This window comes from Neoarius graeffei, chromosome 1, assembly GCF_027579695.1.
Source record: "Neoarius graeffei isolate fNeoGra1 chromosome 1, fNeoGra1.pri, whole genome shotgun sequence".
Lineage (NCBI taxonomy): Eukaryota > Metazoa > Chordata > Actinopteri > Siluriformes > Ariidae > Neoarius > Neoarius graeffei.
The window spans coordinates 108,249,046-108,265,420 of NC_083569.1; the positions used below are offsets into that span (position 1 = coordinate 108,249,046).

The 16,375-nt window shown below is 44.4% G+C and overlaps 1 pseudogene; it reads left to right on the forward strand.

Moving 5' to 3' along the window:
- Positions 1-14,924: 14,924 nt before the first annotated feature.
- The window catches only part of LOC132885874 (zinc finger protein 850-like), a 78,357-nt pseudogene continuing 76,906 nt past the window's right edge, over positions 14,925-16,375 (forward strand).

Consider the following 16,375-nt stretch of genomic DNA (forward strand, 5'->3'; position numbering starts at 1 on the left):
CCCAAGCGTTCAAATGGTGTAGTGATGAGGGGTAATGGCTGCAGAGGTACTTTACAGGGAGCTCTCAAGGCAGTCTTTTGGCATTCAGGGCAGCTTTTGCACAGCCGCTCCACATCAGCTCTCATTCCAGGCCAGAAGAAGTGCTTGCCGATGCGAGCTCTGGTCTTGTGTTTGCCCAGGTGGCCAGCCCAGGGAATAGCATGTCCCAAGCCTAGCACCAGCTCACAGACTTCTTTTGGCACTACCAGCAGTTCCACATTGCCCTGACGCTGATAAAGCACCCCCTTCTTCAGCACAAACTGCTCCTTTCCAGCCTCTGTGTCCTCTGTAGACTCCGCCATCCAGAACATCTCACCCAGGCCAGGATCTTCTCTTTGTTTCTTGCCGATGTCACCAGGCAGTTGCACATCAACTGGAGGTTCCGAAGTTCCCCTCACAGTGGATTGTTCTGGCATTCCAGCCAACTTCTCCCTCCTCTTCTGTCGGCGTGATTTTCGTGGCTTCCCAGGCAGTACCTCGATGTCTGCATTGAAAAAGGGGAGGGCACTTAGAGTGGGAGATGGGTCTTCCACCAGCTTGGCTTGGGAGCGGGTGACAACAGAGTTGCAGGTTGCCATTGGCTGCAGCAGATCCAGCAACACAGGAAAAGCATGGCCCAGGATGACATCATAAGGTAGGTTTCCTGCCACTCCAACGGTTATCAGGTACGTTTGTTCTTGTACTTTTATGTAGACATCAGCAGTTGGTATAGGTTTCTCATCTCCATGGACACATCGGATGGACACTGTGTCGAACCTGTTCACCTGGCTTGGCTGGACATAGTGTGGCTGGATGAGGGTCTGGTCACTGCCCATGTCAAGAAGAGCCTCTGCCGTCCTCCCATTCACCACGACTGACCTGAGCTGCAGGGACTGATTGGTCACACCCAGTGATGGTTCCTTCTTGGGTACGCAGCAGAGTTGAGTCAGCTTTGCTGGGTTCTTTGGGCAGGCTGGCTTTGCATGGCCCTCCTCTCCACACAGGTAACAGATTGGTGGTCTTCTGCTCAGACCTGAGCCATAAAACCTGTTTTGAGGCCTACCAGCATGCACAGGTGGTCTTGAAGGACGGCTGTGTTGAGTTGGTCTCTGGGCATCTCAGCCGTTCTTCCAGGACAAGAAGCTCCAGGGCTGGTCTTTCCTCCTAGCAAACACGTATGTGGAAGCCAGTGTGGCAGCCTCCGAAGCGGACTTTGGGCCATGCTCCTTCAGCCAAACTTGCAGATCCGGGGCTACCATATGTAGGTATTGTTCAAGGATTATCTGCTCACCAACTTCCTCTACACTTTTCTTTTGAGGCAGAATCCACTTATTATAGAGTTCTTTAAGCCGGACGTAGAGCTCCTTGGGGCTTTTATCAGGGTCAACCTCAAGGCCACGGAACTTCAGCCTGTAAGATTCAGCGTTGACGTCATACTTTTCTAAAATGGCTGCCTTTACCTTGCTGTAGTCTTCCGAGTCACAGACGTCCATGTGCACGTAAGCACCTCGGGCCTTGCCAGTCAGAAGAGGGATCAGATGAAAAGACCAGTCGGCTCTGGGCCACCGACAGGCTCTAGCGATTCTTTCAAATATGATTAGAAAGTGTTCGATGTCGTCTTCATCCGTTAGCTTCAGTAACTTTGGGTGAAGAATCCGACTGGGGTGGTCTGACCTGTCCTGGTCTCCATGCCGACATGAAGTAGCAGGGTGATGATCCTCCTCCTCTTCTGAGGTGTCTGACCGCTGGTGGTGGACCTGCCTCCAAGGTGCTGACAAGGCCTGTTGGTAGTTGGCCCGCTGCTTTCCCTTTGACTTCTCCACTTCTGGCTTGCACTTCTGGTGTTCCTCTTGAGCTTCACCTGGGCCTGTGGTGGGTTGATCATGGAGGATCTGGAATAGGTCTCGGAACTGGTCTTGGAGGTCCTTGATGGTTCGCCACTGATGGTCTGCGTCACTGTCCCTCCTTGCCTCCTGTTCCTTCTGCTGGGCCATATTTGCACGAAGAATGCCCACCAGGTCTGAGAGGGTTGGTTCACGGCTGCCATCGCTCGCCTCAGGGTCCTCTTGCTTCTCCCCAGTTCCACTATTATCCTCTTCCTCCCCGGTCTCTGCGTGGTCTTGGGTCACTGTTGCTCCTAGTTCTTGTGCCCTTATCCGACCTCTCCCTCTTCCTCTTGAAGGCATCCCAGGGAGACAGGAAGTTGTTGGGGAAAAAAATGTAATAATAGTAATAATAATAATAATAGGGAGGGAAAACTGTACTCTCTTACTGCTTGGTCCCACTTCTGACACCATATGTGGGAGACCGAACAGCAAGCAGAGAGAGACAGTGTTTCCAAGTCCAATTTTAAATTTATTTTTTTTCCAAAAGTTTTAAATGTCCAAATAACAAAAGAAAATAAAAACTAAATTCAACTAAAAGAGTTCTAGGCCTATAAAAGAGGTCAACATAAGAGAACTTAAAGTAAACTAAGGTGCTAAACAAAACGTGACTGAACTCAAAAGAACTGACCCTTCAAATGAAACACTGAAGGGATACATATACTTGGCTGGCCAGCCTATGGAGACATACAGGGAAGACAAAGACTAACTACAGTTAATAACATTCCTCCGACATGGACAAAGGCCAGTTGAAAATAAAGACAAAAGTAAGTAAACATAATTTTCTAAATCAAAATAATTATATTTAACGTCAATAACAAATAAACAATATAATTCCAACAACACTGCACTTCCTATTCCCCCATGACGTTCCCGAGGAGTTGGACCACGCCACCGGACTCTTAACGTGAAGCGGTACCAACAGGAAGCCCTTTGCCCGGATGACGCCAGGAGGAAGTTGGGAGCTGCAGCTGCTTCACGCCGGGGATTTCTCCACCAACACCACGATAACTTAAATAAACTCAGAAACACAAAATGTAAGTAACGGAACTCAAAAGAACAATTATGTGCACGTAGCTGTAACTTAAGTATGAACCGCTAAATAAAGTGTAAACTGAGACATCGGTGTTGCGTGCTAATTGTTTGTTTGTTTAATGTCTCGCGTGTATGTTATGTAAAGTGTATGCAAGATGGCTGTGACGGTAACTGAATGAAACAGTGTGTAATGTTAAATGGGAATCAAATGAATGATAACTAAATGTGCAAAAATGTAACAAAACAAAGGAAATGTGGTGCAAGGGAGAGTGCAACTACAGTGCCTTGCCTTTTAACAATGTGCGGCTGCAGGGCCGGCCGTCACAGTTGCTCTCGTCGAAAGGATGGTTGTCAGCTGAGTGGCTTCCTTACGGCTTTCGCCACTCCGCGTCATAAGTCCTCCAGCTGAAGGTCCATCTTCTCCGAAGGCTGAGTTGGTTGTTGATCTCCTTGTTGGCGTTTCTGTAGCGGCAAAGGTTTTACGGGGTGGGGCTGCTGACCCCACGCCCAACCCTCCTCCTTTCTCATCCGGGCTTGGGACCAGCAATGGCGGAGTTAACAAACAAATGATAGAGAACCAAAATTCAGTGTATACACTTCATTTAACTGCATATAACTTCACATTAAGTGAATGTGGCAGCGGGGGCGTGGTCAAGCGCCGGTCTGTGACAGGAGGGCGGAGTCAGGGAAGGTAAGTGGCAGAATCACTACACCTGAGAGCAATTAACCTGTGTTTGTGTGTCTTCCCAGTGACCGCGCCCTATATGAGGAGGGAGAGCGAGAGTGGAAGGGGATCATCCCTGAACCACACGCCGGTTGTGTGTGTGTCTAGGCTAGATTGATTATTGTTAGACTGAAAAGTGTGGCAATAAAGCCAAATTATAAACCTGATCTCTGTCCTGCCGTCCTCTGTGCTCCACCCACACATAGGGAGTCCTACAGTGAATAACTAATTCCTAAGACTTAAACTTCTGTTTGCCCAATGCCTGTTCTTACTGCAAAGAGTCTCGTCTTCTGTCTGAAGGAATTCGAGGCGGAAGGTTGCGCTTCGGTGAGAGAGAGAGAGAGAGAGAGGAGTTCTGAAGCTTTCTTTGGTGATCTTCGTAGTTGATAAGACGAAAAGTCTTTGTTCAACACCATGCACGGATTTAAAAGAAAGAAAAGAGAAGAGCTCTTCAGAAAACTGCTTTTGCTCGCAGTCGCGTACGCTTTAAAAGAAAAGTAATACTTGCAAACCGGTTTAATAACTCGCTTGAGTTGATGATCGCGTGTTTTCGAGTTCTAACTTGATCAGGGTTAGATAGAGAAGGAAACGCGTGGTTTAGACGTCTGATGGTGAGTACTCTTCTTCTGGTCAGTCTCGCTTGGAGTCCGATGCAAAAGAGCGAAAATGGCTGGATTCCAACTCTTTTTCTTGGAATGCTGAAAGATGTGATGTAAGTGATCCCGCCCAGGCGTGACATAGTCAACACGGAAGTTGGCTGGGAGTTGTAGTTCTTAGACACAAGATGGCGGCATGATACCTACAATGCAGACTCGTCACCGTCCCGGATGAGGCCGATGACCGTTTTATCGTCTGCAAATTTCAGGAGTTTAACAGACGGGTCTCTTGAGGTGCAGTCATTCGTATAAAGGGAGAAGGGCAGTGGGGAGAGCACACACCCTTGGGGGGTGCCAGTGCTGACAGCCCGAGTGCTGGATATGATGCTCCCCATCCTCACCTGCTGCTTCCTGTCAGTCAGGAAGTTTGTAATCCACTGACAGGTGGAGGAGGGCACAGTGAGCTGGGTGAGCTTGGTGTGGAGGATGTCTGGAACAATGGTGTTGAATGCTGAACTGAAGTCCACGAACAGAATCCTGACGTACGTCCCAGCAGAGTCAAGGTGTTGCAGGATGTAGTGCAGTCCCATATTGATTGCATCATCCGCTGACCTGTTTGCCCGGTAGGCAAACTGCAGGGGGTCCAGCAGGGGGCTGTGATGCCCTTCAGGTGTGACAACACCAATCTCTCGAAGGACTTCATGACTACAGATGTGAGAGCTACAGGCCTGTAGTCATTCAGTCCTGTGATGGTGGTTTTCTTGGGAACCGGGATTATTGTGGAGCGTTTGAAGTATGAGGGGACTTCACACAGCTCCAGGGATCTATTGAAGATCTGGGTGAAGATGGGAGCCAGCTGATCAGCACAGACCTTCAGACAGGAGGGTGACACACCATCTGGGCCAGGTGCCTTCCTGATCTTCTGTCTGCGAAAAAGCTGACAAACATCCTCTTCACAGATCTTGAGTGCTGGTGTGGGGTCAGAGGTGAAAGCAGGCAGAATAGTAGGGGGTGTGAATGGGTCTTTAATGTCTGGGGGGGGAGAGGTGTGAATTTGTCGAATCTGGAGTAGAACACATTCAACTCGTCAGCCAGTTGATGGTTCATTGCAGTGTAGGGGGATGGTCTCCTGTAGTTAGTGATATTTTTCAGGCCTGTCCACACTGATGCCGGATCGTTGGCTGAAAGGCTGTTTTTGATCCTTTCAGTGTAGCTCCTCTTAGCTGATTTCACCTCTTTCGTCAGTGTGTTTCTGGCTTGTTTGTACAGGACTCTGTCCCCACTTCTGTAGGCCTCCTCCTTGGCCTGGCGAAGCTGTCTGAGTTTTGCGGTGAACCAGGGTTTGTTGTTATTGTATGTGTGGAAGGTCTTGGTGGGCACACACACATCCTCACAAAAACTGATGTAAGATGTCACAGTATCAGTCAGTTCATGAAGGTCTGAAGCTGCAGCCTCAAAAACACTCCAATCAGTGCAGTCAAAGCAGGCTTGTAGTTCCACTTTGGCCTCATCAGACCATCTCCTCACCATCTTAACTACAGGCTTAGCAGATTTCAGCTTCTGCTTGTAGGACGGGATAAGTGCTATTTTGAATTTATGTTTGAAAATTTTAAGTGAAAGTTTACAAGCGAATTATCTGGAAAGTGATTGATTTTGATAGAGTTTTGAGGTGTTAAGTGAAAGATTACTATTGAGTGTATTTTGGTAGTAGGGCAATTCCATGTAAATGTCAACCTCACCATGCAAAAATAAAGCAACATGTAATACATCAAAACCACTCCCAGAGATATCACCTAGGCCTGTATTTTACAGATGTGAATAAGTTGAACCAATTTGTAACCAACCTAATATGTCACTGTCAGTCTTTCTTTCTTATAATGTAAAACCCAAGCTAAAATCAACTTTGATCATGTACAATTCTATATTATTGCCACAAGCCACAGAAATGTATGCAAAAATCCACAAAACAGCAAAACAATAGCCATCCTAAATATTATTTAAGAACTTTGATAGTTTTAGCTGATATTTAGAGAGTTTTTCAAAGGGTTATGGTGGTTAAATTGCTGATTTTCTAAACATACGCCATGTCTATTTCAGACGTGTCACATCCATAACGGAATTTCGTCACATCCATAACGCTGACTTTTCCTTCCGAAACTCTGCATGAAATACAAAATATTTTAAACAAAGATTTTTTTAATATTCACCTTGGACCCCTCTATCAAATGGATATCTCCATTTCAACATTAGGTTTACAATTTCACAGAATTTGATAAAAATGTACAGTCACCCAAGAAAAGTGATACTTTTTCTGTCACATCCATAACGCATCTTTTATTGGCATTTCCTGGCATGCCCTAGATGTACTATGGGAATTGTTCTTGTTCTATCACTTCTCCAGTATGGTACAGCCTTAAAATATGCAACACCTGTTTAAATACTGGGAGACAATAAAACATGCACTGGGTCATTTGTTGCCATTTTGAGTTCAAGTGTCACGTCCATAACGCTGGAATTGCTCAGTACTAAAATTTTGCATTCGAGTGAATTTCTTTGTGGAGTATATTTTGATAGTATGGTAGTATTTATAGTGCCATTTTTAAATTTTGTTTGAAAACTTTCAGTCAGAGTTTGCAAATGAGCAAATTCCTTTGATGCATTCCGATAGAATTTTGATAGTATTTCTCATGCTTTTTTAAAAATTCTGTTGGAAAGTGTTTAGTGAGAGAGATGCATTTTAGTAGTACTAAGACAGTGCAGCAGGGCACGAATTTCACGAGGGCCATGACTCTCATGCCCTCTCAATTTGGCCTTGTGCCCTTGGAAAAAAAATCTGCCGTAAGGCCACAGTGGCCTTGATGCCCTGCGGTTTTGCAGTTTTGTAGTCTGCCTCGTGACTGCCAATAGGCTTTAACATCACCTGCGTCTATTGAGGTTTTTCACCCACGTGACCAAGTCATGTGAGGCTGCTATTTTGGACGTCACGGCTCGAATCAGTTTGAATGCGAGGAAGGCGACAAATGAAAAACATAAAAGAAAAAGGAGCGAGATGCAGAAAACACCTTCACTATCCAGCGACGTAGGGCATTTACAGGGCGAGCAGAGGGAGAGGTATTTGCAAAAATTGAAGTTAGCAGGCTTAGAGAACAACGTTTACCTGCTTCCACCAGGATTGTTCACTGACGTACGGAAGTACACGAAGCCCTCGTCTTTACCTGACTTCGGCCCACATGATCTGTATACTTATGTCGTTAAAAACCCATCGCCATACACAGGTATTGATCTGAAAGCGTATAAGAGTTTGGATACCTACAAATATTTTGTGTCAGGCTGGGTAACATGCCTACATCAGTGGGTTGTCCCTGGAGCCGGTGGTCGCCATCTTATTACAGCTAAGGTTTGTTCACATTTTCATTTACTTTCGGTCCTCAGGATAAACAAAATGTTATGAAATGTCATTGAAATAACTTCTTAATCTGTTGAGACATGGCCCGTTATAAATTTGCTGTTACCAGGCAATGACCAAGAACTGTATTATTAGGGTCGGTGTCTGTGTTGTAGCAGTATACTAGCAACTAGCTGTTAGCACTAGCTAATGTCAACAACATCATAGCTGGTATGTTACTGTAGCAATGTTTACGTTCAGTCATTTGGATGACTGTTAAAACCTTTCAGTCTCAAGTTTTTCCTTTACTGTATTTACTAGTTTACTGTAATTATGATCCGGCAGCTATTTACACCGGATCCAGTGTAAATAGCTGCCGGAGCGCGCTCCGGCTTGCTCCCCCTCAAATTAAGCAGCGCGCTCCGGCTTGCTCCCGGAGCACTCCGGGAGCAAGCCAGAGCGCGCTGCTTAATTTGAGGGAGAGCAAGCCGGAGCGCGCTCCGGAACCTCGGCCGGAGCACTCCGGGAGCAAGCCGGAGCGCGCTGCTTAATTTGAGGGAGAGCAAGCCGGAGCGCGCTCCGGAACCTCGGCCGGAGCACTCCGGGAGCAAGCTGGAGCGCGCTGCTTAATTTGAGGAGGAGCAAGCCGGAGCGCGCTCCGGCAGCTATTTACACCGGATCATAATTACAGTAAACTAGTAAATACAGTAAAGGAAAAACTTGAGACTGAAAGGTTTTAACAGTCATCCAAATGACTGAACATAAACATTGCTACAGTAACATACCAGCTATGATGTTGTTGACATTAGCTAGCTCGACCTTCAAAATGGCGGACACCGGGGCGTCACGTGACCCTGTGACGTCAGGTGAAAAACCTCAACTGAGAAAAAAATACGTCTTTTGATAACATTCTGGATTCTTATTGGGCAACTCATCAGTGGTGGATCGGACTCAAGCCTGGCATGAACCGCTCCGACGTGCTATAATGACACCAATCTATCACCAGCCAACCAGGGCCCTGTACTACGAACGGAGGTCAACCTACCCAGAAGTAACCCAGGGTTCCCCTGCTAAACCGGGGTTGACAAAATCTGGTTATCTTGTTTGGGGTTAAACGGTACTACGATGCCAGTTATGAAGTTGATTTGTTGAACCTGTGTTAACCTAATCAGGGTTAATGCGTTCACGTTAAAGGGGAGGTTATCAGTGCAAAATCACCACTGTTCACAATGGCACGGTCGCTGTACTTCATGGAGGAAGAATCCGCTGTCATAATGCAAAGCTACGAGGAGTTCAAAACAACATTAAGAGCAAAATCTAACACAGCGGCTGCCAATAGAGATCTTGCATGTGACGTCACAGCCGATCCAGATTGTGACAGACGCAATCGTGTCGGTCAAACGCCATATTCCGCCTTCTACTTCTGGTTCTACTTCTGCTTTTACTTCTACCTTTTCTTCTGGAAAACCCTACTATATACAATTCTACTACAACGGCTGTGGCTACAAGCTCTCCCTACCTGTGCACGGTTTTTGTTTTTTGTGTGTATTTTTGCATGTTGTTCGTCTGTACCGGACTTCAATATCCACTACAACCGTATGGACTTTCTGGACATTGGTTTCCAGCAGAAAATGACGGTTTGTAGCGATTTCCATCGCATGCACAACATTCCGGACGAGAAAAAAAAAACATTCCGGACGAGATTGCGAGACCAGCGGGGTCTCCGTGGATTGTTATTGGAAGCAAAGCGAAGGAGGCGGCGCCGGGAGCAAAAGCGAGGCTACAGGCAGAGCCGGCCTGTTGACTAAGCTCAGAAAACAGCCACTCAAATCTCCACTGCCAAGCCTCTCCAACGCCAGATCCATGTAAACAACACGGACGATTTGGAATTACCTTATTCTATTCTATAATCGGCTGGTCAGTGCTATACTCAATACTTAAGTGACTTACCCATCCGGTGAGGATCATTTTCTTGTTTACAAGATGCCACATCTGAGTCGCTGGCAAATCCTGAATTTCTGTAAAGAAAACTGTCCAGAGATTTATAAGCACGCAGTGCTTCACCACTGAACAGCGAGGGAAAGTTGATGAGGTAATCATACACGTCCGGGTATTCCGCTGGCAGTTCAAAATCCGGTCGTGAAAACTCCGTCCGGAAAGCCATAAGGGTCACAAATCTGTAGATCGTTTATTTTAGACATATATCTAGTTATCTGTTCATTAGAAAAATGAGCCGTGTAGTCCGTCGGTTGAAATTGATCCATTCTGTACACGAGTGCAGCAGTATTCAGCGGTGTTTTTGACCGACACGATGGCGGTTGTGTACTTTCCGGTCACGTGACTGCAAGATCTCTATAAGGAGCGGCAAGCATGTTGGCAACGAATTGCCGATCGGGTAAATGCGCAAGTACATTCTCTCTTCTACATGTTCCAGAACAGAAGTATAGGATGAGAGAAAGCTTCATGATCAATCACAAGTCACAGAAAATGGTCCTTTGACGTGGCCCCAGTCATATTTAGCTTGTTTAATGTCCGAAAAATCCTGAATAAAATTTGGTATGGTAAATTCATGTAGTAGCTTACTTAAGCTGATATGTGCACAGAGTCACATGAATTAGGATGACTGACTGTTCAGTCCCTTTGACTAAGTTGGTGTATGTCCTGTGAACATTTCAGAGGCAACAGCAGTGCCAAACACACTTGGCAACAGGTGAAAATGAAATGTAAAAACATCATTCATAATGGTAAGTGTGTGTGTGTGTGTGTGTGTGTGTGCAAGCAAGCATTCATTTGCCTTTTATTTATTCAAGTTTTATCTGTTTGCCTAATAGTTCAAATTGTTTTGTATATAGTTTATAATGTTGTTGTGTGATATTAATGATAATATTGTGGGAAAACTACTTTGCACGGACGTTCATTTAATTTATTCTATCGTCATTTTGTTTGTTCTTTTTTTGTGTATTTTATTTATCTGTTTGTCTAGTTGTATCTATTTTTCTAATAATAATATTTTTTGCATTAGTTTGTTTTTTTCTATTAAAATAATCTTGTGTTCTTGTTATAACTATCTATTTATGTGACTGTTTAGTTGTATCTATTTTTGTTACAATTTCAATATTTTTAATATAGAAAGTTTGTTGTTTTCTATTAAAATGTTCTTGTGTGATAACTAGTTCTTGTGTTATATTTATTGTAGTTGTATCTATTTTGTATCTCAGACTTAAATATTTTTGTAAAACAAGTGTTTTTCTATAAAATATTCTTGCTTTCTTGATAACTATGTTCTTGAGTGGTTTTTTTTTTTTTTTACAGAAAAGCCGTTCTGCATGGACATTCATTGAAGCCCTCATTGTTTTTTAATGGTTATTTATGAGCGTTTAGGGGTTACAATAATGTAAGTCTAGGTTGCTTTATATAAAAGGTATGTCCAGAAATATTGATGTCACTGTCTAAGCAGAGGGATCTGGCTTCTTTAGACGCTGTCTTCTTAAAACTCATCTCATCTCATTATCTCTAGCCGCTTTATCCTTCTACAGGGTCGCAGGCAAGCTGGAGCCTATCCCAGCTGACTACGGGCGAAAGGCGGGGTACACCCTGGACAAGTCGCCAGGTCATCACAGGGCTGACACATAGACACAGACAACCATTCACACTCACACCTACGGTCAATTTAGAGTCGCCAGTTAGCCTAACCTGCATGTCTTTGGACTGTGGGGGAAACCGGAGCACCCGGAGGAAACCCACGCGGACACGGGGAGAACATGCAAACTCCACACAGAAAGGCCCTCGCCGGCCCCGGGGCTCGAACCCAGGACCTTCTTGCTGTGAGGTGACAGCGCTAACCACTACACCACCGTGCCACCCTTCTTAAAACTGAATAAATATTTAAAAAGAGCCAAATGAGCCAGTCTTTTGAACGGCTCTTTTCAAAGAATGGATCACAAAGATGCGGATCCCATCAAAGAGCCATAAATCCCATCTCTAATCTGCGCTCCGATATCGCACGGGTCATCTAGGTACGCTGGCATTGTCTCTAGAGGAAATGTCGGTGGAGAGGTGGTGTTTAAAAAGGGTGTGGTTAATCGGAAACCTCGGGTTAACCAAGAACATAACCTGAGACGAGCAGGTTTGAGATACAGCGTAAGTTGCCATGGCAGCATACCTCGGTTTGAACATAGCCAACTTTCGTAGTATGGGTTAATCGGGAAGTTACGCTGCACGTGATCAAGTTACTCTCGAAGTTACCCTGGTAAGCCAGAAAACCCGCTTCGTAGTACAGGGCCCAGGAGACTTAGATCAAACACATCCCCCGCCCACTTGTGTCCACATCTGAGACGTTGAATTTTCACAGAAGGAGGGAAGAAGTTGACTGAGGTAAGACTGTGTGATAAATCAACGAATGAATAAGATAGGAATTTCAACATATAGGGCTTAAGTTTGTTACCGTTAAATAAGCATTGCTTGTACAGTAACGTTATGTCATTACCACACTGACCCACTTTTAACGTGCTGAGTACTGACTGTAGCCGCTAACATGCTAATTAGCTTTTTAAAAAATAAAAAAAATAAAAGGTCAGACAGAATATAAAAATAAAAGGAAATAAAAAATAAAAGGTCAGACAGAAATGTTTTCTTTGTCATCTATTTAGTTCATTTTATTTCCTCAATAATTTTCCTTGATTGAGGAATCAGTCTGGGCTCTTATGGGTTAATCAGTAGCCTGCATGCTAGTATATGTTCCATTTACAGTCAAACATTTTGATGTACTCCAGGCTCAATTTTGATTAATCAAAAATCTGCGTAGTAGTACAGTCATAAGATGCTCTTGCACATTCGTTGTCAATTGAACAAAAATTATGGGAGGATATAGGTTGAATAAGTTTTACAATTTTTGAAGTGAGTGATGGATTGCTAAGTTTAGATGTGTTCAATATTTTCTTATCTTCAGACATAATAGTGTAGGAGATGTTTCTTTACCTGCTTGATAGTTTCGACTGAGACTCCAATCTTCCTCAGAAGAGTCATTAGTCCTTAAATTAAATTCATTATAGATGTGAACTTAAAATCATTGTTTTATTTTATGGCCTTGGTGCCCTGGCTTTTGGCCTTTGTCCCCTCAAAAAATTGACAGCACAAAAGGCCAAGTGGCCTTGCCCCTAAAATGATGAAATTCCAGGCCTGCAGTGCAGTATTTATTTAATTGAGTTGTTACTATTTTGGTTAAATCTTATTAAAATTTAATTTATATCTGATATTATAGGGCGGCACGGTGGTGTAGTGGTTAGCGCTGTCGCCTCACAGCAAGAAGGTCCTGGGTTCGAGCCCCGGGGCCGGCGAGGGCCTTTCTGTGTGGAGTTTGCATGTTCTCCCCGTGTCCGCGTGGGTTTCCTCCGGGTGCTCCGGTTTCCCCCACAGTCCAAAGACATGCAGGTTAGGTTAACTGGTGACTCTAAATTGACCGTAGGTGTGAATGTGAGTGCGAATGGTTGTCTGTGTCTATGTGTCAGCCCTGTGATGACCTGGCGACTTGTCCAGGGTGTACCCCGCCTTTCACCCGTAGTCAGCTGGGATAGGCTCCAGCTTGCCTGCGACCCTGTAGAAGGATGGAGCGGCTAGAGATAATGAGATGAGATGATATTATAGTGGCGGCATGGTGGTGTAGTGGTTAGCGCTGTTGCCTCACAGCAAGAAGGTCCGGGTTTGAGCCCCATGGCCGATGAGGGCCTTTCTGTGCAGAGTTTGCATGTTCTCCCCATGGCTGCGTGGGTTTCCTCCGGGTGCTCCGGTTTCCCCCACAGTCCAAAGACATGCAGGTTAGGTTAACTGGTGACTCTAAATTGACCGTAGGTGTGAATGTGAGTGTGAATGGTTGTCTGTGTCTATGTGTCAGCCCTGTGATGACCTGGCAACTTGTCCAGGGTGTACCCCGCCTTTCGCCCGTAGTCAGCTGAGATAGGCTCCAGCTTGCCTGCGACCCTGTAGAACAGGATAAAGTGGCTAGAGATAATGACATGAGATGATAGTCCATGCATAAGTCTATGCATAAGATTATGAAATGTAGCTTTGGCTTTTAGGGCTTCTTTTCTTTGCAGTAACTTTCCAAGCAGAGAGGTGTGGGGTCAGGGAGGTACAGGGGCCAGGGCCAGGGTCTTTGTCTTTGACAAATGGACTATTGACAGTGACAGGTGGATTACAGGTGAATTACACCTACCTCATCAATATTCATTTGAAAGGCCAACTGACTTTGGAGAAAACATAGGTAGTCTGAAGTTTCTACAATTAGTATTGAAACTACGCAACATTTCTGAATGCTGTTCTTACATTTATGTAGCCAACACCTATGTTTACAAGGTTCAGACTTCCAAAGTCTTGTGCAGATATATTTATAGTGTGTTTTTTTTTCACAAGGTTGGAAGACTCTGCAAATATTTTTTGTAAGGTTGTGTTTGCACTTAATTTAAATAAAAACAAATTTCATTCCATTCACTTTACTCTCATATTATTATTGCTGAGGGTGTCCAGAATATAACCATGTGTGTCACTTTTGCATGGATGTTTTTAATTAGATGAAATACTTAAAAATGTCAAGGTTTATCAGACTGCCACAGAGTGTCTGACAGGCCCAGGACCTCAAGGCCAATTTATGCTGACAACCCAGTCCTCGCAGACGGTGCCGCAGAAAGCGTCTGCGTAGCCCCCCCACCTTCGCAGACGCTCTGCGCGCACCTCCCAAAAATTGTGACCACCGCAGAAGCCTCGCAGACAGCGTCGCAGACAAGAGGGCTCTGATTGATCCACTCTACATCCACTGTACACGCACTTCCGCTTCCCTACTTTCCCGGTTTGGTTTGTTTTCATGACCGCCATTTTTAAAAACACGAGCGAAGATGGAGCAGCATGAAGAGCGGTTGATTGAGGAAGTGAGGAAGTACGTACATCCTATACGACTCCAGTTCTAGTCATTATAAAAAAAAAGTTCTAGTCATTATAAGTAACCGGAGGATAAAGACTCCACTAACCACACCCACCAACTACTCCTAGCAATTTCGCGACCCCTTGCGTTGTGGCGATGAATAACATCGCGCACGCCTATTACTCCCCGCTCAACGATAAATTACAACTGTCTGCGAAAAGCTATCTGCGAAAGCCTTGTCGCAAGAGCATGCAGAGGCCTTCAGAGTGTGAGATGAGGTTTTTAGTGCTCTGAGCTGCACTCCATACCTCTAGGTGGTGGTAATGCACCGATTCGTTGTTGACCAACCGTCAAACTACTTCGAAGAAGAACTAATTCCTGGACACCACTGATCTGGGCTTGGAGCTTTCTGTGGAAGAGAGCACTTCATTCTTTGTCTGGGTATTTGAAGTTGATTTTCTGTGTAATATCATTAAAGGTGAGTTAATGTGAAACTTCCCACAGTTAACAGGTAGTGGAGATTCTGGACTCGTGAGTTTCTGTGTTTTTCTTCTTCCAGTGTCCTGATTCTTTTCACCTTTTATAATGAAATCAAAGTCCAGACGGCGCTCTTTAGGAAAATCTCCACAGACTCCTGCTGCTGCTGCCTCAAAGGTAAAGTTTATTCATGGGTCTGATTCTCATTCTCTCTCTCTCTCTAACTCTGTGCACTTATTTATATTCTGGTGTAACCAGTTCTCGACAGCATAAGGTGTTCAAACTAATAATAAAAGACTGCTGACTTTTGCATTTATATTCTTAAACAATATAATGTTTAGATGGCTGAACTGACCAAATTTCTGCCAAATCTGTCTATATTTGAAAGTGCTATTCATCAAGAGGCTCCAGTTGAAATGATGGATTCTCTGAGGGGCGCCCTGAAGAAAATAGTCCTCTGTCAGTCACCTCAGAGAATCCATAATTTCAACTGGAGCCTCTCAGTGCATGGTATATTTGATTTCTCTCTCTTTCTCATTAAAAAATTCCAAACTAGAAGTGTTAACGACAAAGAATTAGAAATAAATCCTAATATGTACATCTACACACCAGGGTTTTACATTAACTTTTTTGCTCCCGGCCACTGTGGCTAGTGGTTTTCCCGAGTCACTAGCCATTCAGCCTTTTCACTAGCCACAATTTTGTTGCCAGGAAATCGCAGTTTTTTCTTCACCATTATACGTTAAAGTTCGGAAGATCTAGAATTTAATTATGAATGGCAGCGTATAATGTATCTCTACAGTAGCACTCAAGTATTCAGTGCTGTTAAGGTAAGTTCCCTAGATGAAAACATGCAACCAATTCAGACAAAAATATAAACAGAGTATTCTGTTTATTGAACTCAAATTCAAGCCCCTTACAGTATGAAAAATAACATTCAGTACAACTGAACTGATTCTAATATTAAAAAGTCCAATTCAAAACATTTATCATTGAAAAACATTTGATGTTTTGATATGCAAGTATTGTGTGTATTATCAAGTATTATTATGTATATTATCTATTAATAGTGTGTGTGTGTGTGTGTGTGTGTGTGTGTGTGTGTGTGTGTGAACATGTGTAGAGAGAGACATGAAATGTCCTCATTACATTCATCATCAGATGAGTCTGAATGGTCCATGAAAAATGGTCTTCGTGACAAGAGGCTTCCAGCAGGCCATCAGTTGATAGCTGGGGCGAGATCAACTTTTTTCCAATCGCGTGAACGTTTCTAAACAGCAGCTCCATCCTCTCCAGCTCAGCCGACTTCGTGACAGCCAGAGACTGAAAGCAATGGTGTCCTGT